Source organism: Lissotriton helveticus, chromosome 6 (genome assembly GCF_964261635.1).
Source record: "Lissotriton helveticus chromosome 6, aLisHel1.1, whole genome shotgun sequence".
Taxonomy (NCBI): domain Eukaryota; kingdom Metazoa; phylum Chordata; class Amphibia; order Caudata; family Salamandridae; genus Lissotriton; species Lissotriton helveticus.
This window is the reverse complement of record NC_136067.1, coordinates 1,176,624,107-1,176,650,948: the sequence shown is the minus strand read 5'-3', so window position 1 is coordinate 1,176,650,948 and position 26,842 is coordinate 1,176,624,107.

Sequence of the window (26,842 nt, the reverse complement as noted above, 5' to 3'; positions counted from 1 at the left end):
GTAGTGTGGGTAGCGTAGTAGTGTTTTAGGGTTTAGGGTAGTGTAGGGGTGGGAGTAGTGTGGATAGCGTAGTAGTGTTTTAGGGTTTAGGGTCGTGTAGGGGTGCGAGTAGTGTGGGTAGCATAGTAGTGTTCTAGGGTTTAGGGTAGTGTAGGGATGGGAGAAGTGTGGGTAGTGTAGTAGTGTTTTAGGGTTTAGGGTAGTGTAGGGGTGGGAATAGTGTGGTTAGTGTAGTAGTGTGGTAGTGTATTTGGGTTGGGGTAGTGTAGGGGTGGGAGTAGTGTGGGTAGCGTAGTAGTGTTTTAGGGTTTAGGGTAGTGTAGGGGTGGGAGTAGTGTGGATAGCGTATTAGTGTTTTAGGGTTTAGGGTAGTGTAGGGGTGGGAGTAGTGTGGGTAGTGTAGTAGTGTGATAGTGTTTTGGGGTCGGGGTAGTGTAGGGGTGGGAGTAGTGTGGGTAGCATAGTAGTGTTTTAGGGTTTAGGGTAGTGTAGGGGTGCGAGTAGTGTGGGTAGCATAGTAGTGTTCTAGGGTTTAGGGTAGTGTAGGGATGGGAGAAGTGTGGGTAGTGTAGTAGTGTTTTAGGGTTTAGGGTAGTGTAGGGGTGGGAATAGTGTGGTTAGTGTAGTAGTGTGGTAGTGTATTTGGGTTGGGGTAGTGTAGGGGTGGGAGTAGTGTGGGTAGCGTAGTAGTGTTTTAGGGTTTAGGGTAGTGTAGGGGTGGGAGTAGTGTGGATAGCGTATTAGTGTTTTAGGGTTTAGGGTAGTGTAGGGGTGGGAGTAGTGTGGGTAGTGTAGTAGTGTGGTAGTGTTTTTGGGTTGGGGTAGTGTAGGGGTGGGAGTAGTGTGGGTAGCGTAGTAGTGTTTTAGAGTTTAGGGTAGTGTAGGGGTGCAAGTAGAGTGGGTAGCGTAGTAGTGTTTTAGGGTTTAGGGTAGTGTAGGGGTGGGAGTAGTGTGGATAGCGTAGTAGTGTTAGGGTCGTGTAGGGGGTGGGAGTAGTGTGAGTAGTGTAGTAGTGTGGTAGTGTTTTTGGGTTGGGGTAATGTAGGGGTGGGAGTAGTGTGGGTAGCGTAGTAGTGTTTTAGGGTTTAGGGCAGTGTAGGGGTGCGAGTAGTTTGGGTAGCGTAGTAGTGTTTTAGGGTTTAGGGTAGTGTAGGGGTGGGAGTAGTGTGGGTAGTGTAGTAGTGTTTTAGGGTTTAAGGTAGGGTAGGGGTGGGAGTAGTGTGGGTAGCGTAGTAGTGTTTTAGGGTTTAGGGCAGTGTAGGGGTGGGAGTAGTGTGGTTAATGTAGTAGTGTGGTAGTTTTTTTGGTTGGGGTAGTGTAGGGGTGGAGTAGTGTGGGGGTAGCGTAGTAGTGTTTTAGGGTTTAGGGTAGTGTAGGGGTGGGAGTAGTGTGGGTAGCGTAGTAGTGTTTTAGGGTTTAGGGTAGTGTAGGGGTGGGAGTAGTGTGGGTAGTGTAATAGTGTGGTAGTGTTTTTGGGTTGGGGTAGTGTAGGGGTGGGAATAGTGTGGTAGCATAGTAGTGTTTTAGGGTTTAGGGTAGTGTGGGGGTGGGAGTAGAGTGGGTAGCGTAGTAGTGTTTTAGGGTTTATGGTAGTGTAGTGTAGGGGTGGGAGTAGTGTGGGTAGTGTAGTAGTGTGGTAGTGTTTTTGGGTTGGGGTAGTGAAGGGGTGGGAGTAGTGTGGGTAGCGTAGTAATGTTTTAGGGTTTAGGGTAATGTATGCGTGGGAGTATTGTGGGTAGCGTAGTAAAAGTATGCGATGTAATGGAATGCGATGTCATTGACATTGCGTAGTAATACCCGCATTGTAATGGCATGCGTGGTATTAGTATGCAATGTAATGACATACATCCCCTTAATATAGATGTCTCCGCTGGTCATTGCGTATGCAAAGATCCTAATTATACCAAGAAACAACAACCAATTGCCACTATTGCAATTTCATCAGACAATCAATGGACATTGAAGAGTAGAATGAAACTGGTTCTTCAAAACACTTTTTCGTTATGAATTAATCTATTTATTTCAAAAATTTGAATCATGTCATATTATTTACACGAGACTTAATAGATACATCATCCTAACTAACAACCACAAGGAAAGGGGGGGGAGGGAGAAAAAGATCCTCATCAAAAGTTTGTGCTTTTATCAACTAAATATTTACACCGTTACTTTCGCTCTTTCAGGCACACTCCTACATCTTCATTCATACTCATATAAACCAGCACTTTCTGACTCCTTAAGAAAAAATAAAAGTAAGAGAAAGGAAAAAAACTGAACTAAAGAGGTAACTAGAATCACTAAATAAATACAATACAGAAATTGTCTATCACATGGCTCACTTAGAGCACACACTTTTAACGAAACAGTCACAATTTTCTACAGTAGGCCATCTAAACATACAAAAACACTCCAGTATTTTTAAGAGGAATTTTCAAGATTGGCCTATCAAAAAGGATGGTCGACGCGTTTCGAGTGCCTTGAAAGAGGAACTCTCTTCAGGACCTCAAATCTTTCTGAGAAACACAAGAAAAGACCTTGTCCTACTTAATTGGCTGCAGACAGCTTGGTATCCACTCACACTTCAGAGCAGGTGCAATGGCCCTCTTACCTTGATTCTCATACAGTTTTTAATGTCCTGGACACTGGCACACATTCTCTAAAAAAATAATATAATAAATTGGAAACCATAAGAACCTCTTATGTCTCCCCGGTTTGTTTGATTGTGGCTTAGTGATCGTGCAGTTGTAAGTTTCGCCGTACTTGACCTCAATTTGGATGCACGTGCTTCTGGGAATTGTAGTTTTGCCGGTGAGTAGAAAAACCGGTAATTCTACCACGGATGTACTCTTTATTTCAAGGCTTATAGATAGTCCCCGCTCAAGGATGTCATATTGTGTCGGTCAGCAGGTTGAAATATATGCTGTCAGTCAAGTGAGAGGCATTCTAGCGCTAATATGCTCATTATTTGAACCTTTTAGTGTTAAGGCTCATTATTAGTTGATGTCTTGCTGTGTTAGCCGGCTTCAATGTAAACGGAATTATTTCATTCTGTCGGCCGTTTAATGGCTCAAATAGAAACATGTATAGCAATGTTGTGATGAGCATCTTCTGATGGGTTTTTTGAAAAAAGCTGACCAATTATTATATATATGGGGTCTTATGTATGATTATTTCTAGAACAACAACTGCGTTGGACAATAATTTCGAAGGTCGAGCAAGATGTGAGAGGAGGTGACCTGGATGACAAATTAGCCAAAAGAGAAGCCATGCTTATCATCAAATTTAACACAGCTATAGATGGACTAAATGAGCTGCCTGAAATATACCATCTCTAAGCATATACTCTAAGAAATAATCATACATAAGACCCCATATATATAATAATTGGTCAGCTTTTTTAAAAAAAAACCATCAGAAGATGCTCATCACAACATTGCTATACATGTTTCTATTTGAGCCATCAAACGGCCGACAGAATGAAATAATTTCGTTTACATTTAAGCCGGCTAACACAGCAAGACATCAACTAATAATGAGGCTTAACACTAAAAGGTTCAAATAATGAGCACGTTCGCGCTAGAATGCCTCTCACTCGACTGACAGCATATATTTCAACCTGCTGACCGACACAATATGACATCCTTGAGCGGGGACTATATAAAGAGTACATCCGGAGAGATTGTTTGGGGGCATCACGTACCTGCTGCTGTTTTGCTTGGACCCCTGGCCCCTTGGTGACTCTGCTGCCTTGCCGTGTCTCCCTCCCGCCGCCGCAGCACGTCATCCCGCGGCCGCTGAGCGGAGGGAGACCACAAGTACCAGGCTCCCCAGCGCCCCAGCACCGGAAGTAACTCTGCCTGCTTGGCGCCCGGAGGCGCTATAAAATCACTGCAGCCCCCGCGTCGCGGGATCGCTCGCGGGTCTGCGCCGGGCTAAGCCCAGGCAAAGGGCGGGCCGTCTGTGGCCGTCCGGGGCAGGAGGAGGCAGGGCTGGGCCATATCCCTGACATTTTGTTTCCCCTAACATACGGTTGGTGAGTGCCTTTACACTTATAATTCTTCCCGATTTTGACTTGTAATTTATAATGGGAAAGAACGGTGCCATAGCCACTGCGACTAACTTAAACGCTATCGACACCGCACTGGAGCATGCTATGACCCTGGTGAGTAATGAAATTCAAATGGCAAAAAAAAGACTGTCTGTGGGTCCCACTAAACCACCAGGTACAAACCTTCTTGACACCTTAGATAACACCACAGCTCAATCTTCATCGCATATGGCTATTGTACACCCACCCCAAACCGTAATAGGAGACAACTCTTTGGAACTGGTAGGCTCAGAACTGACTAGCCCGGTTGTCAATGCTGAAGCCGACCCAAGCCAAATTGACGATTCACTTATGGCGAATGTATCCATCACGCCTGACCCCGAATTATGTGGTACCAAAAAGAAAAGGAAGGCATCCAAACAACCCTGCCCTAACCCCAAAAGAATACAGCCACCCCGTTTGAAACCTCAACGAGGAACTCTAAACAGATGGTTTAAGGGCAACTCTACTAGCACAGATCTCACCATCAATCTCGAACACTCTATGGACCAAGTCCAAACTGTCAACGGATGCAGTGACATCACTGTTCCAATCACAGTAATAGGGGAGGACCCACAATGTAATTTTAAAGAAACACAAACCACACAAACTGGTTTTTCTGACTTTACACTGGGGGACAAAGCTATCAACAACATTGTCGATACAGTCTGCAATCGCATCAAAGGACTGATAGACTCTAGTTTTGATAGGTTGTGGAAACGACTGGATCATCTGGAAAGTTTCATTTCGAAACCCAACTTGTCTAATAAGGAAGCCAACGAACCTACCAACTCTGTTAACTCCCAGAAAAACCATATGCCAGGGAAACAATCGACTCTCCCTCCGCCCTTAACATCTAAAATTGTAGCATCTAAGCCCTCAGGGACACTACTGTCTGCATCAGTATCCTCACCAATTCAAATCACAAAATCTGTGTTAGTCACCACTGATTGTAATACTCCCACATGCCCCAGCCTATCACATGACACTAATACAAATCCTGCTCACAGCAGGACGATAGATAGCGCCAACACAGCTGTGTCTACGGACAAAGTGCCTGACAAACCCAACAAAGATATTTAGAACCTGCCACCTCCATCTTGCCCATACGTTTTAGTCCTCGCAGGGGTTCCCCCCCTACAGAGAAATAAACCTGAGTCATGGGTTCAGGTTAGAAACAAATGTATGGGCTGGTTGGCTAAATATAAAAGGTTCAAAAGGCATGACATGAGTGAAATCCTAATGGTCCGCAGGGTGGGCTGGGTAGGTCACGCACCAAAAACAATCAAAGGGGACTGCATTGTTATTAATTTTTCACACCCGAGAATTGCTCGTTCAATATTTGAAGTTAAGGAAATGAGCGACTCCGGTGAAACTAACATCTGCGCCTTGCCCTTGGGGTTTTTCTACAAACGCCCACTGTTACACTACCCTAGTTTCCCGCAGCTTACAAATCAATACCTGGCACTGTCTGATCTGGACACACTTGACTGACCATCTAAGTCACTTATTCTTAATAATTCGCTGGTGCATGGAAACACGGACATGTCTGTCCCTGTCAGTCTTGAAGCGCCCATCCCCTGTAAAGCTGAGATATATGAATCTATATTGAAGGTCTTGAGCTGGAATGTGGCAGGCTTGGCCTCAAAGTTACAACTTTCAGAGTGGGTGGATGAGATTAGGGAATACGATGTCCTTTTGTTTCAAGAGACTTGGGCCCCTAAAGAATTATATCTCGAGGGATATGAATGTTTTAACACCATCCCCGCAACCCCCAGCCATGGCAGACCGATAGGGGGACTATCAATATGGATCAGAATTGCTTTAGGAGGAAGAATAAAATTAATCCCAACAGGTCACGCGAATTTCCAAGCCCTAATCTACACACGAGGTCCCTCTATTTGTTTTATCAATTTTTATAATAATGATTTTTTAACAATTCCGAATCCCAATTTTGTCCAACTTTTTAATTTTATCATGGATCAAGATGACCTATTAGGGAAATATAATTTGGCGGGCATTTTCTTGGGGGGTGACTTTAACGCAAGGATTGGAAGAGGCCCCAATGGATCCCCCTGTGATCAAAACACCCATAACCCATGTAAACGGGGATATGAGCTGATTAACCATCTAATTAACTCAAGCCTCCTAAACGTTATGGATATCGCCCCAATTAATAATAATGAGAACCCAACGCCCACTTACAGAAGATTAGGACGAGGGTCAGTTATTGATTACGTTTTTTTATCACCCTCGTTACAAAATTACCTCTTAGGGGCAGAGGTAAAGCGATCTCCTTATGGAGACCACAATCCCATAATTGTTCTATTAAAGGTAGCACGTGGCAAAAATTTCCAGCGGGAACAAGGAGCGAGTGATTTACTCCTCTCCACTGACACACTGAGAGTGAAATGGATAGGTTTAGATTACAAAGAACTTTTTCGTAGGATGATAAAAACTTACCCCACTTTATGGAAAACGTGTCTGGTCTTATTAGACCCCAATCCTTCTGTAGTCATTTCATTTACAGAATTATGCGAAGGCATAAAAAACTTGATCTCCAAACCAGTGGGCACCCGTAACCCCGACCCAAAATGGTTTGATAATATCTGCTCCAGAGCCAATAGGGAGTTGAGAGCGGCTCTGACAGCAGATACTAGAGATCCGATGCTTATCCGCACCCTAAGGACAAACTATAAGAGGGTCTTGAGAACCAGGCGCGATATTGTTTTAAAAGAACAGTGGGATAAGCTGGTTTGCGCTGCTAACACCAAAAGTACAACTATCTTCTGGTCTGCTACCAAATCTCTAAGAACTTTTGGGAATCCCTCCACACCCCTAGATTGTAACATCTCTAATGAAGCATGGGTTACCCATTTCTCTAAAATATATGCCCCTCCATTACGTTGTGATAATTCCTCATCTATTATGCATCCGTCTAAGATTTCAATAACAATAGGCGAGGTTGAGGAGGCATTATCCCAGAGTATGGGTAATAAAGCCCCAGGCCCGGATGGCCTACCAATAGACCTCATAAAAGCAGAACAGGAATTCTGGGCCCTCCTATTATTAAATGTTTTTAATAACTTAACCACTGCTGATGTTCCCAAGACATGGTCAACTTCTGTAATCGTACCTATTTTTAAAAAAGGATCAAGATCGGATCCTAGCTGCTATAGGCCGATCTCTTTAATTGGCAATACCCTCAAAATATTGGGAAGAGTTTTATTTAACAAAATCAGGGCATGGGCTGAAGAAGAAAATATTTTAAATAAATGCCAGTTAGGTTTCCAGAGTCACCTGGGTACAGTGGAACAGTGTTTGAATCTGAACCTAATTATAGGAAAATATACTATGCCAGACACAGTCCACTGTACCTGGCTTTTATGGACCTTTCGTCCGCTTTCGACTTTGTCAACAGGTCGAAACTCTGGCAACGCCTACTGGACTACGGCCTAGATAACAACCTGGTATATTTCCTGGCATACCTGCATAGAGACCTAAAAGCCAGAGTGAGAATAAGTATGGATGGAACAGTGTCAGGAGACATAACGGTTGGCAGAGGCGTCAGACAAGGGTGCGTCCTTGCCCCTCTTTTATTTATTTTATATATTAACGAACTTCATAACGCCCTGTCTATTTTAACCTCCGATGTCCCTATAATAAACGGCACCAAACTCCCTTCCCTACTCTATGCAGATGATGCAGTTTTAATGGGTCGTACACCTAATGCCCTGAGGATTTTAGTGAGGGGATTTGTGGATTTTATGTACAATCTTGATCTTAATACTAATTTTAAAAAATCGTTCTTAATGTGTTGTGGCCCCAAAAAGCGGCACATTAATAAGATTGTTTTAGACCAGGGATCACTTTTATGCACTCGCACTTTCCCCTATCTGGGCTTACAATTCTCTGACAACGGCTCTTGGTCCCCCCACCTGGCATATGGCAGGACTAAATTTATTAAGGCCATAAACTCAGTACTTTCTCTTCCTAAGCCAAGGAGGTCGGAGGTGATCCAGCCCCTATTAAAAATGTATAAGACACAATGTGCCCCTGTTATGACATATGGGGCCGAAATCTGGGGATATTCAAACCTAAAAAATACCCAGGCAGAGGAAAATAGATTCTGCAGAAGGCTCCTGGGGTTACCAATTTCATCCTTCACCTTTATATGCCATAACGAACTAAAATTGTTTTATTTGGATGATTACATCAAGGCACGTCCTGCGCTGTTCTGGATTAAGGTCTGGGAAAACCCCGAAGCCTCTCTGACAAGAGAAATTTTGGCTGACTGCCTAAAATGCGATCAGGGTAACAAAATCCCATGGCTTGCCGAAGTTCAGGCAAGCCTGGCAGCAGTCAACCTTGGGCACATATTTAATAACCCAGATGGGCTAGAGGGGACTAACGTGAAGATAATATGGAACATCCTTTATAAGCATTATGGGGAAACTAGATACAATGCAGAATCAATGAAATCTTCTGTAAAGCGTTATATCCAAATAGAAGGTGATATTGTTTTTACCTCACTTACACCAGCTGGCTACCTCCTTAAAGAAATTACATACTGGGAGCGTAGCCTTTTGTTTCGTTTGAGAGCAGGATCTATAACGCACCTATTGTGTTTTCCCTTGGGATATCACTGCAACATCGAGAGTTTGGTTTGCCCATGTCAGAATGCTGGAAAGCAAACACTAATGCATTTTTTTGTTCTTCTGATCCTATTACCAAAAATACAGCAAGCCCCTCCTGATATCATTTTTTAGAGCTAAAGGCATAAACGATTTTAATGTGGCATATAAGTCTGTTTTACAGCTTAAAGATGATGGATTAACATTTCGTGTATGTACCTTTTTAAAAATGGCCGTACGATTGCACATCTCTATGAATTAATTTTTTACATGAATGGTGTCATTCTAACAGACTGGGAGGATGCTTCTTTGCACATTCACATATTTGCACACTATAAATAGATGTTGCTATTGTAAATATATGAACACTCCCTTTTCTTGCCAGTACTGTAGTAATATAGAGACATAGATATCAATTAATTTCTTGATCTCTGGCTGCTATTACACGATGCACTTTATTAAGATAATCCTATAACTTGGATGTATGCCGTATGCACTTTAGAAAATTGGTGTTCAATATATTGCTGTTAGATAAGCGCTATGTATCTCTTGCTATGCCATTTTAACAAGACTGGAAGGAGGTCTCTTTGCACTTTTTGCACACTGGCACTTTTGGAATTCTGCACTTTTGCACATCGGTACTTTAAAAGCTATGCTGCTATTTGTAAATATGTGAATTATCCTTTATAAGTCAGTATTGTAGTAAATATGGAGATATAGTTAATAATTAACCTTCTGATCCCTGGGTACTATCACATTGCGCCTTTTACTTAGATTGTTTAATAATTAGGATGTACGTTTTATGTTCATTTGGAAATACGTGTTTAGCATATGTTGTTAAATATATGCCCTATGGGGGGCGTGGCTTGAAACCGAAGAGAATGGTCGCACTGTGAGGCAACTCCTCGGCCCGTAAAGGTAACCGGCCTTCATACCTCCGCTAGTGCTGCTGCCTGGCCCGAGGTCGACTGGACACACATCACTGCGCCTCCAGGAGCTCCCGGCCGATCTCAGATGCCCGCTAGCTCTCCCTGACCGCCTTACTTGGATCCCGGCGCCTGGATCACATCGGCCCAAAATGGCGGCCGCCACTCGCCGGACCCCTGAGTGATACTCCGGGGCTGCCGCACACTACAGCGGACCCTCGGCGCCTACATATCAACCAGTCGAGTTTGAAGGAGGCAATTCCCCACCAATACAGCTTGTCGACACGCCGGTGGCCCCCACGGGTGGGGAGTGAGACGGCATACATAGGTCTCCCCCTCCCGCCCGTCGCCGGCGCCTAGGCGAGTCCCCGGCTTTGGGCCTACCGCCGGGGACCCTCATTGTGGAGAAGTGTGGCTCAATGGTTAGAGCAGGCAGACCTTGATGCAGAGCTCTGGCCAGGGACCAGGGTTCGATTCCCGCCTCGGCGGGTCTCCGGCTCATTATTTCCCCTGACTGGATATTCTCGCCTCAGTGCCTGTTCTGATCATGGGTCCCACGCTGCAACTCTGGGCAATAGCTTGCTTAGTCTCCACAACGGCCCCAAAAGCGTTGGGAGGCCGGGCTGCACCTGGGGGGTGCCCAGGAGTGGACATTTCCCAGGAAAGCCAGGAAGGGTTCCTAAGCGGTATACGGACAGCGCCGGGACACCTCCGGTGGAGGTATCTGTGCGCTTTACAAAATTCCGACATTTACTGTGCACCGGCTACAACTGCCGTATTTCGCCCTGGAGCGAGAGGATCGGGACTGGGTCCACACTTGACGGCCTACCTCTTGCCCTAGCCCGGGAGGCTACGTCGTGGACAGGTCAGTGCACTGAAGGGGCCCGCAGGGACGCCACTACTCAGTACCAAAGGCCTATCGGGGCACGCTACAGCAGACATTGATCCCCCTAATTCACCAAAACTACTGCTTGGGCGGATTGGACCCTCCAAATTGCCCGGAAAGACGCTTGCTGCTGGCCTACATCCAGCCTACCGACCCTACAGAGGGGTATTCCTCCCGACCCCCTGCTTCTCACCAACAAACAGCTCTGCATGGTCACTTCCACCTGGGCCTTGGGAATCACGACCCCTTCCAGACTGAGGTCGCAGGAACGTGGGGTACGCTTCCCTGTCTCCCCCTGGACCATCAGCATGAAACTCCCTCTCCCCCCTCCTATCCTTCTCCAACGAGTACGCCTTATAGTCTTCCGCCTTCACGACCCCCCCCTCGGAGGCCTAATTTCACGATGGCCTCCAATAAAGGAACTCGGCCTTCCAATCAAAGGCAACTCAATAAACTATCATGGGTTCTAAGGGGGAACCTAAGGACACGGCTCCAGACGCCACCCTTAAAGCAGCGACCCCCCCTCCGCAAGTGAGGCCCTCCCCCACGCTAGACGATGTCATGGAAGCAATTGTGGGGGTCCGCTCCTCACTGGAAACCCACTTTGATTCGGTAAACATAGAAGTGACATTGCTACGTGCCGACCTCCGGAAAATGGATTCTAAGGTGAAAGACATTGAAATCAAAACCCAGGCGCTCGTCGATGATACCTCCACACTGCAACAACAGGTGACCCAACTGCAGAAACAACATCACCAGATGGAGGTGCTCCTTGACGACTACGAAGGACGCGCTCGGCGCAACAACCTCCGCATTCTGGGTGTTCCCGAGCGCCTTGAAGAGCCGGCCACTGACCTCTTCGTGGAGAAATTGGTCCTACAACACCTCCAACCCAAACACCTCTCCAACTATTTTTCCATAGAAAGGGCCCACAGAGTCCCGGGGGGCAGGCCAAAGCCGGGCGCTCCCCCCGCCCCATCGTGGCCCGTGTGTTCAACTTCCGTGACCGTGATGTCATCCTCCAAATGGCACGAGCGGGACCGCCCTTACAAATCAACAATGCACAGATCACAATCTTCCCGGACTTCACCATGAAAGTACAGGCCCGTCGACGCAGCTTCTTGGAAGTGAAGAAGGCACTCCGTGCACAATCCATCAAGTACTCTATGCTATTCCCTGCGAAACTCCGCATTGAATCGGATGGTAAGACCTGGTTTTTTGAGTCTCCCGCTGATGTTTGGGACTGGCTTGAGGGGTGGCGCCAGTCGACTTCCGCCCAAAATCGGCGAAGGAAATCCGCAGATCGCTCTGACGAAGTGATGCCACCGGAAAGTCAGGACCTATTCCCGGACAATACGCAGGAAAAGTAACGACCAAAGAACCCATGTTGGATCGTACAGTTAGACCACCTCTTCTTGAGCTGGCTGGCTCTCCGTTCCGACCTTCAGACTATACTCCTGGATGAAGCTACATATCGGACCCTGTTGCTCAGAGACCCATTTGACTGGAGCACAGTCCACCTCTCACTTGAATCACGCCTTGACTCTTATGTATCCTTTGCTGGTTTTCTTCTAATATGGGTTACTTCACCTGTTGTTGTTGATTGACCTATACATGCCACTGCCCACACCGACTACTCTCAGGTGGGACACTCACTCTCCTAGTACCCGTATAAGGGGGAGGTCGCTTAGTCCCTGGTAGCCACTTCTCAAACATTACGGGGTGATAAGCGAAATGCTCAAAGACGATGTAAATGGTTACAAATTCTGACCCTCTCTCTCATCTCTCATGTTAATTGTTGACTATCACGTTGATACGCAGGGCGGTGCGTTTTTGCGATGCCCCCCGCTTGGGCTGATCTCCATGAGACCCCGGGCACAGGACTAGCCTACGCTTACGTGTTAACAATAACTTCTACTATGTGAATGCTACTGCTGGTCTCAGTTGTTTCTAATTGCACTAGTTGATTTCATCCTGTTATTAGCTGACGAGGGCACCTTCGGCTCTCCACACACCTCATCAATGTTCGGGGGGGGGGGGCGACAGGCACTCTGCCTAGTTGGGGAGTGGATAGTTTCAAGTCCGCGGGCAGGGACGCAGGGAGGGGGGTTGATGGGGGGGAAACAGTACGGGGTGGGTTTGGGAGGGTTGGGAAATGTTGGGAAGTTAATGATGAGACTGCTTCGGTCTCTGTTTTTGTTTTTGCTTACTCGTTGCAGAGAATTCTTGATCATGGAGCGTGTCACGCAGCACACCGTGACCCCACGCGCTACCTCTTGCGACTTCTTAATTACAAACCCAGCTACACGTCACCACATGCCATCACGATACACTCACTGCCCAGACTTTGGCTATGCTGGGCCTCGTGAATGCTCCACAGTAGCCTCCTCCCTTAGAGTCATTTCCTACAAACTGCACTCAATACATCACAAACCATTGATCCGTGCACAATCTCACTTCTTTAAGCCACCATGACACCCCCCTCAACAACGTCCCTTGCCATCATGACGTGGAACGTTAACGGTCTCGGCAATAGGATAAAAAGAGGGGTGGTCCTGCAATATCTCAAACGCCATTCTCCAGACCTGGTTCTCCTCCAAGAAACACACCTAATGGGTAATACGTGCCAAGCACTACACCGGGGTGGATATAAATTACTCGTGCACGCAGGTTTCACCTCTGGATCCAGGGGCACCGGTATTCTGGTGTGAAGAAATGTGGCCCTGACATATACAAAAACATGGGCCGATCCCCTGGGTCACTTTGCCGTTGTAGAGGCCACTTGGGAAGGCAAGCCACTAAATATCATTTCAGTCTACATCCCTCCAGCCCTAGGCACAGCCACACTACAGACCCTACAGCGACTAATGCTGGATCTTCCACAGGGACCCCTGCTTATCAGCGGCGATTTTAACATGACAATGAACGATGCCAGAGATCGGCACCCACAACGTCCTTCACACAAGTCGAGCTCAGACCTCTCTGACTTCACACAAACAATGGGGCTCGAAGACCTATGGCGCCTATCCCACCCGAATACTTCTTACTATACACACTACTCCAAAGCTCATAACAGTAGCTCTCGCATAGACTACTTATTCTCTCCCACAGCTGATTTGGAATTCTTTCGCCACCCGGAGGGGCTCCCTAGAGGGATCTCTGACCACTCCCCGCTCACTGTGAAATTCACGCACCACCGTCAAAAGACACGCGGCCCTATAATAATCACGCCCTGGCTCTTAAAAATTCCTGACATAAAAGACTGCTTGCTTGAACACACAGAATACTACTTTGCCGAAAACGTGGGCTCCGTGGCTTCGGCCGTAACAATATGGGAGGCATACAAAGCAGTGATCAAGGGTAAAGCGCTAGCCCTTAAGAATGGATACATCTACAAGCAGAATGAACACTTGCTACAAGTAGAAACAGACCTTATCAGCCTGGAATCCCTCCACAGCGTGAACCCCACAGACGACATAACGGCCCGCCTTCGCGCGAAACAAGTAGAATATAGAGCACTGGCTCTTGAAAAGGCGCAAGCTAAGCACTTGAAAACCCGTCACCGCGTCTACGAGCTGGGGGACAGAGCAGGCAAAATGCGCGCGTGGCTCGAAAAACGCGAACAGGGTTCCCGTTGGATCCCAGAATTGACCCTGCCAGATCAGTCTACTGTCACAGACCCGGGCGATATCGCGGAGGCCTTTGCCGCCCACCTGGAAGGAGTCTACACCGCCAGAGCCCACTACAACGCGGAAGAATCCAAACTGCTCCTAGCCGAGATGAGGCTTCCTACTCTCTCCGAGCCCGAGATACAGGAGTTGGAGGCTGACCTCACGACGGAGGAAGTTGGAAACGCCTTATTTGCTATTTAATCAGGCAAAGATATGGGCCCCCAACGGCGTCCCAATTGAGTTCCTGAAGGGTATGGCGGGTGAGGTCCTCCCACACCTTAAAGCTATGTTTGAAGAAAGCCGTGATGTCGGATGCTTGCCGCAAGATCAACGGTTGGCTTCGATAGTGGTTATCCGTTAGCCCAATAATCCAGCTGCTGACTGCAGCTCCTACCGACCTATCTCTCTCATTAATACTGAAGTAAAAGTCCTTGCCAAGCTCCTTGCCACCAGACTAATGGCAGTTCTCCCCACCCTGATACACGAAGATCAATCGGGCTTTCTACCAGGCCGCAACACTGCGCTCAATCGCCGCGGAGTCCACAATGTCATGAGTAGGATACCACATCTCCAAGAAGATGCAGCTATCCTTTCCCTTGATGCAACACTTGCCTTCGATTCTATCGAATGGTCTTACCTCTTTGAGGTGCTCCTCCGATATGGCTTTGGCCCCAAATTCATACAGTGGATCCGACTACTCTACACTGATCTCTGGGGACAGGTTTATGTTAACGGGCATACGTCCAGGCGCTTTCCCTTACACAGAGGTACAAGACAAGGATGCCCTCTGTCCCCTCTGTTGTTCACTCTCACTCTTGAACCTCTAGCCCACTGGATTAGAACAGACAATTCCATCCGAGGCCTTCGATGGAATGCTGACACGGTCGACAAGATTTCACTGTACGTAGATGACATCCTTGTATATATCTCCTCCCCCAAGTCCTCTCTTAACAGCCTACTACACGTGGTCACCAATTTTGGCAAATACTCGGGTTTCTCTATTAATTGGTCTAAATCGGTGCTCTATGTTCTAAAAGGTCCACCCCCACCCCTTCCGCGAGGCTACTCCATTGAAATCGCCCGAGACGGTTTTAAGTATTTGGGAATCTTTGTCACCCCGGACCCCCAATTGTTCCATGAATGTAACCTCAAAGGCCCACTCCAGAGACTCCATACCGACGTCTCACGTTGGAGAACACTCCCCCTCTCTCTCCCAGGTAGAGCTGCCCTATTTAAGATGCTTGCGCTCCCTCGATTCCTTTACGCTCTACAAAATTGCCCATTCCCCATAGCTGACTCTTATTTCAACCTCATCGAAGGAGACCTCCGCCTCCTTCTGTGGGATGGCGGTTCTCCCCGCATTGCTCTCATCTCACTCATGCAAGGGTGGTATGATGGAGGTATTGCCCTCCCCAATGTCCGCCTCTATTACTGGGCCACTCAGTTGGTCGCCACCAACTCATGGATCTACGGCTCGCCCACAAACCCCGCCTTTCACTTAGAGAAATACCAGACAGGTTGAGGTGGCTATCTTGAGGCTCTTTACGGCAAACATTCCCGTACCCGATATATCGGCCCAATGTCCCACACAATATCAATTTGCCACCACGCAAATAAACGACTCGGATGGGCCAACACCCTCACACTATCCACCCCGCTCTGGACCTCACATAAACTCGGCACCCTCTGTCATTATAGAGGCTTTGATAAATGGGACACACTAGGCATATCCACCATTAGCGACTTGCTTCACAAGGGCAAATTACTGACATTCAAGGAGCTGCAAAATACATACGACCTGGCACAATCCGAGACTTTCCGATACCTCCAAATTAAACACGCCATACTCACCAGCGTCCCAGACCTTGCTTCTCTCCCACAGTCCTCGCCCCTTGAAGACAGACTCATATCAGAACCCCTTCAGGCCAAAGCGATATCCTACACTTACCGTAAATTGTGCAACAATATGCCAAACACTTTTCACCTTCTGCGAGATAAATGGCAGACTGACGTCGGTGACCTAGATGAAGTTGAGTGGCAGTCAGCATTGATGTCCCTGCGCAAATCAGCCATCAATCATAGATTCAGATTAATACAGCTAAAAATATTGCACAGAACATACATGTCCGGTCCCCTTCTAGCCAGAATAGGCCGACGCCCATCTGATCTCTGCCTTCGGAATTGTGGCCTAACCGGTACCTTCTATCACATACTGTGGGAATGCCCAGCGGTCCAAGACCTTTGGAACCGCGCTGTTCAGAAAATGATTGATGCTCTAGGGAAACCTGTCCCTCTGACCCCCAAATGTGCTCTTCTTAATGTGTGGGGCCCCACAGATTTAACTGCAATAGAACAACGATGGGCGGCCCTAAGCTTCCTCTTATTGAAGCGGGAAATAGCCATGCAGTGGGGCTCACCACACAAACCGCTCCTGATTAAATGGGTGGCTGCAATGGACGTGTGCATGCTGTCTGAAAAAACGGTTTACAAGACTAGGGGATGCCCCGGTGTTTGAGATAAGAAATGGGGTCGATGGAATACCTATAGAGGCGAATTGTGTACTTCCCCCTCAGCAGACATGGAAATGACCAGGCCTACCATCCCTCAGTAATTGTGACGGTGGTTACTGCTGTACTATACGTGCTCTATGACGAGATTATGACTCTGATTGTTTTGATAATTGTTTCTTCTGCTTCGAACAATGACGCTTGTTTAAAAAAAAGAAAAACCATGGACCTATAGCTATCCGGAACACGAATCTGGTTAATCTGTGTACACCTTGCTTTACCACGCCGCTGGACCTCCAGGATTTCGGCTGAAGGGCTGTGTTACTCTGACAATGATAAAAAAAGGTAAATTGTACATAACGCGGCTGGCCCTAGGGGTTGTAGGCTCTATGCTGTGTTAATACATAATTGTACAATAAAGGTCTTTGGAGAAAGAAAAAATATATATATATGCCCTATGTATATATTGTTGCTGGTTTAATGGTGATCTTTGCATTTGACCATGTATGTAACTACGTGCACACTTTTATGGATAATGTAATATACGAATAAAGGTTATTTTGACTTGCCTTGACTTGAGTACATCCGTGGTAGAATTACCGTTTTTTCTATTTGCCGGCAAAACTACAATTCCCAGAAGCACATGCATCCAAATGGAGGTCAAGTACCGCGAAACTTACAACTGCACAATCACTAAGCCACAATCAAACTAACCGGTGAGACATAAGATTCCGGTGTCCTAACGAACGCGCAAGGTAATTTTTGAAACAAAACGCAGGGCGAACAGGCATCTACGCTTTAAGGTTTGCGCTTTCTCGACCACAATGCGCCTGCAATGACGAAGCATTTACATTGTTGCCCAGAGGGCTTCCACAGAGCTACTGCCTGTGAATAATACATGCTGCACACTATTTCAGTTTTTTCTAAACACGCCCGCACCTATACGCGAACATACAAACTTTTTTAATTTTCGACTAAAAGACTTGTTTCCCGACTATCATCCACAAACAAACGTGCAAAAACCCATTATGTGTTGCAGCAGCCAATGCAATTGAAACACCTAGTGCAGCGGAGCTTTTCCAACAAAAAAAACACCACTTTGTTTTGTTTCAGATTTGCCCGACAAATAAAGTTACAAAAATAGAAGCCCTCACACGAGAGGGATCTTAAAGGTATGATTGCTGACCACATCCAGCGCCTTTAGGTCTAACTATGAGCAAATCCTACAGGTATTGACCCAATACTATTATGCATTGTTTTTCCACTACAGAAACACATCGGATTAAGTTCTGGGGAACTAAAATTTCTGAAGCCCCCTTCGGGGAGGCAGCACCAATTATCTACCAAGACAAAGTAAGGACAACTGCCTTAGTTTTGACACATATGATTGATGTTCATCTCAACTGATCATGTATAGTGAGTTCTTATGGTTTCCAATTTATTATATTATTTTTTTAGAGAATGTGTGCCAGTGTCCAGGACATTAAAAACTGTATGAGAATCAAGGTAAGAGGGCCACTGCACCTGCTCTGAAGTGTGAGTGGATACCAAGCTGTTTGCAGCCAATTAAGTAAGACAAGGTATTTTCTTATGTTTTTCAGAAAGATTTGAGGTCCTGAAGAGAGTTCCTCTTTCAAGGAACTCAAAACGCATCGACCATCCTTTTTGATAGGCCAATCTTGAAAATTCCTCTTAAAAATACTGGAGTGTTTTTGTATGTTTAGATCGCCTACTGTAGAAAATTGTGACTGTTTCGTTAAAAGTGTGTGCTCTAAGTGAGACAAGTGATTGACAATTTCTGTATTGTATTTATTTAGTGATTCTAGTTACCTCTTTAGTTCAGTTTTTTTCCTTTCTCTTACTTTCATTTTTTCTTAAGGAGTCAGAAAGTGCTGGTTTATATGACTATAAATGAAGATGTAGGAGTGTGCCCGAAAGAGCGAAAGTAACGGTGTAAATATTTAGTTGATTAAAGCACAAACTTTTGATAAGGATCTTTTTCTCCCTCCCCCCTTTTTCTTCTTGTTGTTAGTTAGGATGATGTATCTATTAAGTCTCGTGTAAATAATATGACTTGATTCAAATTTTTAAATAAATAGATTAATTCATAACGAAAAAGTGTTTTGAAGAACCAGTTTGATTCTACTCTTCAATGTCCATTGATTGTCTGATGAAATTGCAGTAGTGGCAATTGGTTGTTGTTTCTTGGTATATACGGCTTGGTCTTACTGCAGATTAGTCAAACCTTTCTTTAGTTCACGCAAGATCTTAATTATAGGCAATTTCAACTACTTGGCAAATACAGGCACATTCGGTCAAGTATCCCTTGACTTCGCTGAACTGCTCTGCAGCTTTAATCTTATCCAACATGTGTCGCTTCCCATCCATAATAAGGGCCACATTATGGATCAGGTCTAGACCATAAACCTCTCAGTTTCTCCCATAGTTGTACTGCCATGCACCTGGTCACACCACTTTTAATCAAATCTCCGCTTTCTTCTGTGACCCTGCCCAAGCCAGTGTGGGCAGCTGCTTTAGAAGCTGGGACCGTCCTAATATAGATTCCTTGTGTGGCTCCCTGTTTAATTCTATTTTTGACAGCAATGGTAACTTTGACAATTTTGAGGTAAGGATTTTGATATGGTGGACAGTAGCCAGTGACACACACGCTCCTCTTTGGAAATCTAGACCACCTAGGCGTTCAAACACATCGGAATGGTTCTCCAATACCTTATAGTTAGCAAAACCTGAGATGCGCAGAATAGAAGGCAACTGATGGAAAGACTATTTCGCCATTAAAAAAGCAACTTACCTGTCATTTCTTAAGCAATACAAAAGGCCCATCATCGAAGCCACATCAGCTTTTTTCTCAAACAAAAATACTAAATCAACTAGTACATCCAACAAAATTTTCAACATTGTGACTAAATTGTCCAATCCAGATACAGTGACTCCTACTATTACACCCACTCAATATCTATGTGAGGCCCTTAATGATTTCTTTATTGACCACATTTCAAACATTAAAGCCATTATTCTCTCCAGTCCTTCACATTTAGCTACATCTACGACAGACTGTAAGTCTGTCATAATGTCTGACTTGCGACGACATCCGAACACTACTGGACAACGGAGAAACAGTTGCCCTCATCCTACTTGACCTCTCCGCCGCCTTTGACACGGTCTGTCACAGCACCTGTTAGGGGATTGAGAACAGCTACGAGGGCTAGACATTGACATGTGTTTGACTAGTCACCCCGTGTCTCTTTTCATCCATTCCCTCAGGGGCCAACACATCCTGCACTTTGGAGACGATCCCTTCTGCACGTAAAGGGACGCTCTACAATGAGGCTGACGCTTGGCTTACTGCCGTGACCACGCCCCCCCCCCCATTTCTCCTGTTCCGTGTTGGTGTTCGCCATTGATCCTAGCGAGACACTTGTTTGCTGATTTTCTCCCCTTCATTTTTCCCGCTCGCCGAAGATTGCATTCGGGGAGATTGCCGAGATAGCTACATCGGCGCGGAATTCTCCGCCTACCAACTTCAGTTCTCCGGTTAACTTGGAAACCGGGTCCTTGTTCCCATTTCGCACCGCTGGTGCTTTACGCGGCTGGAACGCCGAAGTTTGTGTTTCTTATCTTTCGACCCCCGTTACCTCCGCACCGGTTGGTGCACATTTTTGGCTTGCAAGCCGCGTTTTTCTTTGCCCAAGCTTACGGAACGCTGTGCCTGGTGATAGCCCTAATACTTGGCTCTGCGATTCCTCATTGCTCGTTTACTTTTCTTTTTTTTCCTATATGAGAGTGTGTTGCTCCGCCTAGTTCAAGGTATTGGGCCGGGCTTTGCCTCTCTTGTGCGAGTAGATGCTCCGCTCTTCGGTGCCCCAGAAGAGCCGGCCATTACTCCGCAATTCCTTAAGTTACACTCCTTGAGTTACTTCTTTGGCCCTTTTACTTTTGGTCTGCAGGGTTGTATGTTGTGTGAGTGCGATATAGAGTAGCCTTTCCCCCATCCCTCAGAACTCCTCTCTCCTTGAGTTCCATATGCTAACCCCGCTACTCTTCAAGGACATTACGAGACTCACTTGGGGTAAGTGGAATACCATGCTATGTTAATCACATGTCAATGTATTACCAGGATGGTTTATAATGCAGTATAGTGGTATATTCTTATTGTTTCCTTTCTCAGCACTGTACGACCGTCTTGAGACCAGACAGACCTGTTATCCCCCTGCACTAACCCACCCCACGTATGGGGAGAGTGGTGGACACTCCTTGGAATTTTCCCCCATACTTTTAGAGAACAGCCTATAGGATTGTATGTTCTTCATCAGTCCTGTAGTTGTTTTTTAGAGGTTAAGGGGATTTCTCTTCACTCCTGTGGATTGTTGGCATCTGGTTCTCGAGTCCTGACAGCACCCTCATACAACGCCTCAGCAAACTCGGCATAAAAGGAAAAGCCTTAGATTGGATCATCTCGTTCCTCGCCGGAAGGACCCAGAGAGTCCGACTCCCCCCTTTCAAATCAGAAGCTACCGATGTCATCTGCGGAGTACCACAAGGATCATCACTTAGTCCCACCCTCTTCAACGTTTACATGAGTCCCCTCGCTTCCATCGCGCGACAACACAACCTCAACATCATCTCCTACGCTGACGACACCCAACTGATCCTTTCCCTCACCAAAGACCCTAACATCGCCAAAACCAACCTCCATGAAGGCATGAAAGAAGTAGCTGAATGGATGAAAAACAGCCGTCTAAAACTTAACTCAGACAAAACGGAAGTTCTCATCCTAGGATCATCCCCCTCTGCCTGGGATGACTCATGGTGGCCATCGGCCCTGGGCACGGAACCCACACCCACAGATCACGCACGTAACCTGGGCTTCATCTTAGACTCCTCCCTCTCGATGTCCAGACAGGTCAACGCCGTCTCATCATCTTGCTTTAACGTACTTCGTATGCTCAAAAAAATCTTTCGTTGGATCCCCACCGAAACAACAAAGACTGTCACCCACGCTCTGGTCACTAGCCGACTGGACTATGGAAACACCCTCTACGCCGGAACCACTTCCAAGTTACAGAAAAAACTCCAACGCATCCAAAACGCATCAGCCAGACTAATATTGGACATCCCACGCCAAGCTCACATTACCGGCCACCTGAAAGACCTCCACTGGCTTCCCGTCAACAAGAGAATAACGTTCCGTCTCCTCACCCACGCTCACAAGGCCCTCTACAATCTAGGTCCCGAATGCCTCAACACACGACTGTCCTTCTACTCACCGACCCGCCAACTAAGATCCTCCAATCAAGCCCTCGCTGCAGTCCCACGCATTCAAAGATCCACCATGGGTGGAAGATCTTTCTCCTATTTAGCGGCCAAAACCTGGAATTCTCTCCCCACACACCTCCGCCTCACCCAGAACCACATTTACTTCAGGAAGGAACTTAAAACCTGGCTATTCGATAAATAACTCACCCCCTTCCCCAAGCGTCTTGAGACCCTCTGGGTGAGTAGTGCGCTATACAAATTCCTGAACTTGAACTTGAACTTGAACTATTAGCATGAAGCGTCTCATGGACCTACTGAATAAAGTGAAATCAGGCTCTCCAACTGATCTCTGCCTCCCTGAGGTCCTCAAAACAGTCTTCTCTTGCATCCCTGATCCAGTCCTATCCCTCCTCAATGAGTCTCTGAGCTGCAGCTTATTTCCAAGATCTTTTAAGCCATTGTGGTCTCGCTCCTGAAAAAATTGACGATGACCCATCTATCTTAAAATATTAGTGCCCTATATCTTTGCTCCCTACAATGCAAAGGTACTTGAGGGTCATGTAGCCAAATATATTTGGGGGCAGATTTACAAGCCTCTTGCTTCACTTTTGCGTCACTTTTAACATGGGAAAAGTGACACAAAAGTGGTGCAAGGGCCTTGTAAATCTGCCCCTTGGTCTTTTATGGAAGAAACCAATTCTCCTGAACCCCACCAGTGGGTTTCCTGCCAGCCCACTCCACTGAGACCGTTATTCTCTCAGTGGTAGATGACCTCTGCGAAGCAGCTGACAGGGATACCACCCAGGCTCTGGTGCTCCTCGATCTCTCTGCGGCTTTTGACACGGTCGATCACAACAATCTGGTGGACCATGTTGAGTTCACAGGCTTCCAGAGCACTGCTAGGAAATAGATTACCTCATTTCTGAAGGGCCAGTTCGAGGCGGTCAGTCTTTCTGCCTTCTGCTCCCCCAAGGTCAGACTGACTTGTGGTTTTCCTCAGGGATCTTCCTTGTCACCCTACCTCTTCAATCTGTGCATTTGTCCGCTGGCGCATGCCTTGAACCAAATGAAGGTCAAAGTATACAATTATGCAGATGATCTGCAACTGATCTTTGCCATAGACAACTCCCCGGAATAGGAAACTACTTTCCAGAACACAATGCTGTTTATCCGGGACTCAATGAAAGACATTCAACTTAAACTGAACTCCAACAAAACTGAGATTATCATTACCAGAAAAAAACATGACCCATGGAGGTCAAATTCTGGACTGCCACTATGGGCTCTCTTACTTGACCCAAGAACTCAGTCAAGAGCCTTAGAATACTGATCAATGCCAACCTGTCTATGAAACCTCAATTAAGGACTGTAATCTCTTCCTGTTTTCTACAACTGCGAAAAATCAGAAAGAGTAGTAAACTTCTTTCCTTCTAGGCTCTTACTCAGGCTATTATTGCTTTGGGCATTGCAAGGCAAGATTATGCCAGCTCTTTCTACTTGGGCCTCCCTAAGGGTATGAATTGCAGACTCCAACTGGTCCCAAATCAGGCAACCAGGCTTCTGTTCCAACAACCTCTGAATTGCCACATTACCCCCCTTGTGAGGAAACTACACTAGCTGCCTGTAGAACACGACTCCATCTTCAAGGCTGGTTGCCTTGTTTTTAAATCACTAAAGACTGGCAGCCCCGTCTTTATCTATGCTCATCTACAAAAATGTACCCCCACTCGCAACCTGAGATCTATGCACTCCAATTTTCTTGTCACTCCCACCTTAAAAAAAGGCAGTTCCCGTCGGAGCAAGATGGAATCTGCCTGAGCTCACGCTGCTCAGCCGCTCACGCCGGACGCGTAATCACTCGACTAGCTGCCTAGCGCCTGTCATCGGGATGCTGACTCATCACACACGCCAGCTCTACAGTGCAGCAGGAACCTCGAGGCAGCTCTCTTCGGGTGGGGGCCTTTCTGTGGAAGTGTCTGGCAGCCCCAAACCCACTCGTAGTGCACGCATTGCTCAAAAGACACTCCCGTCTCGAACACAATCCTTTTGGGAATTTGCCGCGGCAGTTACATCTCTTCACTCCGCATCGCGCACAGCCTTCAACGAGGGCAAAGACAGCGGATTTACGGCCCTTTTGATCTGCTTCGTGAAAGGGCCTCCTGAAACCGGCAGGATCATTATGAGCGCCCGGAGAGCTCGCAGAGGTGCCAAAACAAAAACTCCAGCTGCCCAGGACGCTACCGACCATGCTGCTTCTGCTACCAGTGAAGGAGCATCCAAAGCAAAATCAGAGGTCAGTGGGGATAAGAAAGCGGGGGGGAACCGCTGGGCAAACCAGGTGGGGGGGCTCCGTCCAGAGACACTAAAAACACTGAAACTTTTCACCCCCCCCTGCAAAAATATTCCTGGGAGACAAAAAACCCTGCCAAATCCCAACAGCAAAACCCCCCTCTTTCCCACTAGCAACCCACCAGCCGGAACTGTAACCACTGGTGTTCTACAAGCGGGAAACATTGTTAAAATTTACCTTTTGCACACCAGCCCAGGAACCAGCTTGGCAGCATTAACTGAGCCCACAAAAGATCAAAACGGGCTATCCCAAGTCTCTGCCTTAATACATCCACGCGATGTCACCCCGGTCTCCCTAAGCCAGCTCGTCCCACAATCGCTGGGTATTGATCGCTGGGTACACTCGAGGAGAATAGCGAGGAGAATAGCCCTGAAATACCTGAAAGACCGCTGAACTCCTCTGACTTTTGCGAAGCAGGGACCAACAAAGTCATTCAAAGCCTGGTGGTGCCCTCTGGTTCCCAAATACCTTGGACCCCAGAGGCAGGAGCGGAAGATTTCTACTCGGTGTCAGACAGCACCCCGACCTCTTCTATCGAGGATGGATCCAAGGAAGATAGCGAAGGGGATAGTGAGGTCTCACACAAGGATACAGATACAGTCCAGTGTCCCAAAAAACCCATCAACAAAAATAAACGCCGCAGTCAGCTTAAGTGGGACTACTCAGATTCTCAAAACGATTTAAATTCTACTCAGTGGGGAAGCACAAAGAACCTGCAAACAGACCCCTCTGAACCTTCTTTAGCATCTATCCTGGCCTCCATTAAGGACTTTCAGGAAGAAGTGCGGGCGGACAATCGTATTGCTAAAAACGCTGCTAAAAAGCTGCAGGGCGGGCTAAGGCGACTGAATAAAACCTGCTCCGATATCAGTGATCGGATCACTATGGTGGAGGCTCGAATGGAATACCTGGAAACAGAGGCCCTGACCACCAAACAACAGGGGGAGTCCAATACAGCCTGTATGATCGACCTAATGACAAAGATGGAGGACCAGGAAAATCGCCAGCGTCGAAACAACCTACTCTTACTTGGCATTCCCGAAAGGAAGGAGGGGGAAGATTCAAGACACTTCATCGTCATGCTGCTTCAAGAATCCTTACCCGAAGAATCAGGCTGGGACTGGGATTGTGAGGTACAGAGGGCGCACCGTTTCCCCTTTCACCTAAAACGACAACATAACCCAGCAGGAGGACACCCAAGGGTGTTCCTGGTCTATTTTGGAAACTTTCTTCTCAGAGAGATGATTTACGATAAAGCCCGCTTCAACTCTAAAAAAGGTGCCAATGGGATAAACTTCTTCGCAAAGCCAGACTTCTGTCATCAGACAGTCGAGCGCAGATGGCGCCTAAGACAAATAATTTTGCCTTTTCAGCAACAAGGGGCAGACGTGTATCTCATGAATCCCGCCAGACTAAAGGTCGTACGCAATGGAACAACCAAAATCTTTCTATCTAAAATAAAAGCTGGGGAGTATCTGGACGAACTGAAGTCCAAGAAAAACAACGGATGAATCAAACTATAGCTTTAGCCCTAACCTTATCCGACGCTGCCCACCCGGCAAGACGCCCATTATAAGCCACTATCGACTATTGACTATTGACTATTGATCATGTCTGGCCTTCCTGCCACACATAATGATGCCTTTATACCGAATGCCTTTACACTATTATCTTATCTTTGTATTTTTTTCTTCTTTTTTTTTTACTTTCTTCTCCTATTTTTTGCCAATCCACACATAGTGACTATATGAGGACTACTGACATCCGACCTTCTAGAGGAGGCAGCTTACTTGTGTCCTTTTCTTTTCTCATTCCGGCGTGGCTAACGGCTGGGGCTCATATGGATTACCATCATTCAGGGTTTACCTGATTGCTCAGAACAGGGGGGTGGGGGGGATGGGAGGGAGGGAGGCACTCACACTTCTATTGGAAGAATGATCACTATATTTTGTATGATTTAATTCACTACTCAATTATTATAGATACATACAAGCAGACTGTATACTTCATGGCATCGAACGACGAACAACACTCTTTTTTAAATGGTTAACTTTGATACTTTAAGAATCATTTGTTTAAACATCTGTGGGTTAAATGACCGTTCCAAAAGACAAAGTGTTTCGCAGGGCCTCAGAACCTTGAGGGGAGACATCTACTGTTTGCAGGAAACACATGTCGAAGGCTCACAAAAATACCTACTTGACTCTCTAGGATTCAAAGTCTTGGGAGCTACCTCTCAAGGGTCTAAAACCAGAGGGGTGGGAATCCTGGCGGAAAAAAGGCTCCTTCTCAACACTCCGAGGTCCAAAGCAGACCCTCTCGGTAGGTGGGTCAAAACGGAATGTCTTCTTCCTGGCAGCCCCTCTTTCACACTTTGTTCCATTTATGGTAGCAACACTGATGATCCAGGGGTTCTCAATTTAGTATCAGGGGAATTAGCACACTGGCCTATCCCAATAATTCTCTGTGGCGACCTCAACCTACACTTACCCAGTAATTGGGCT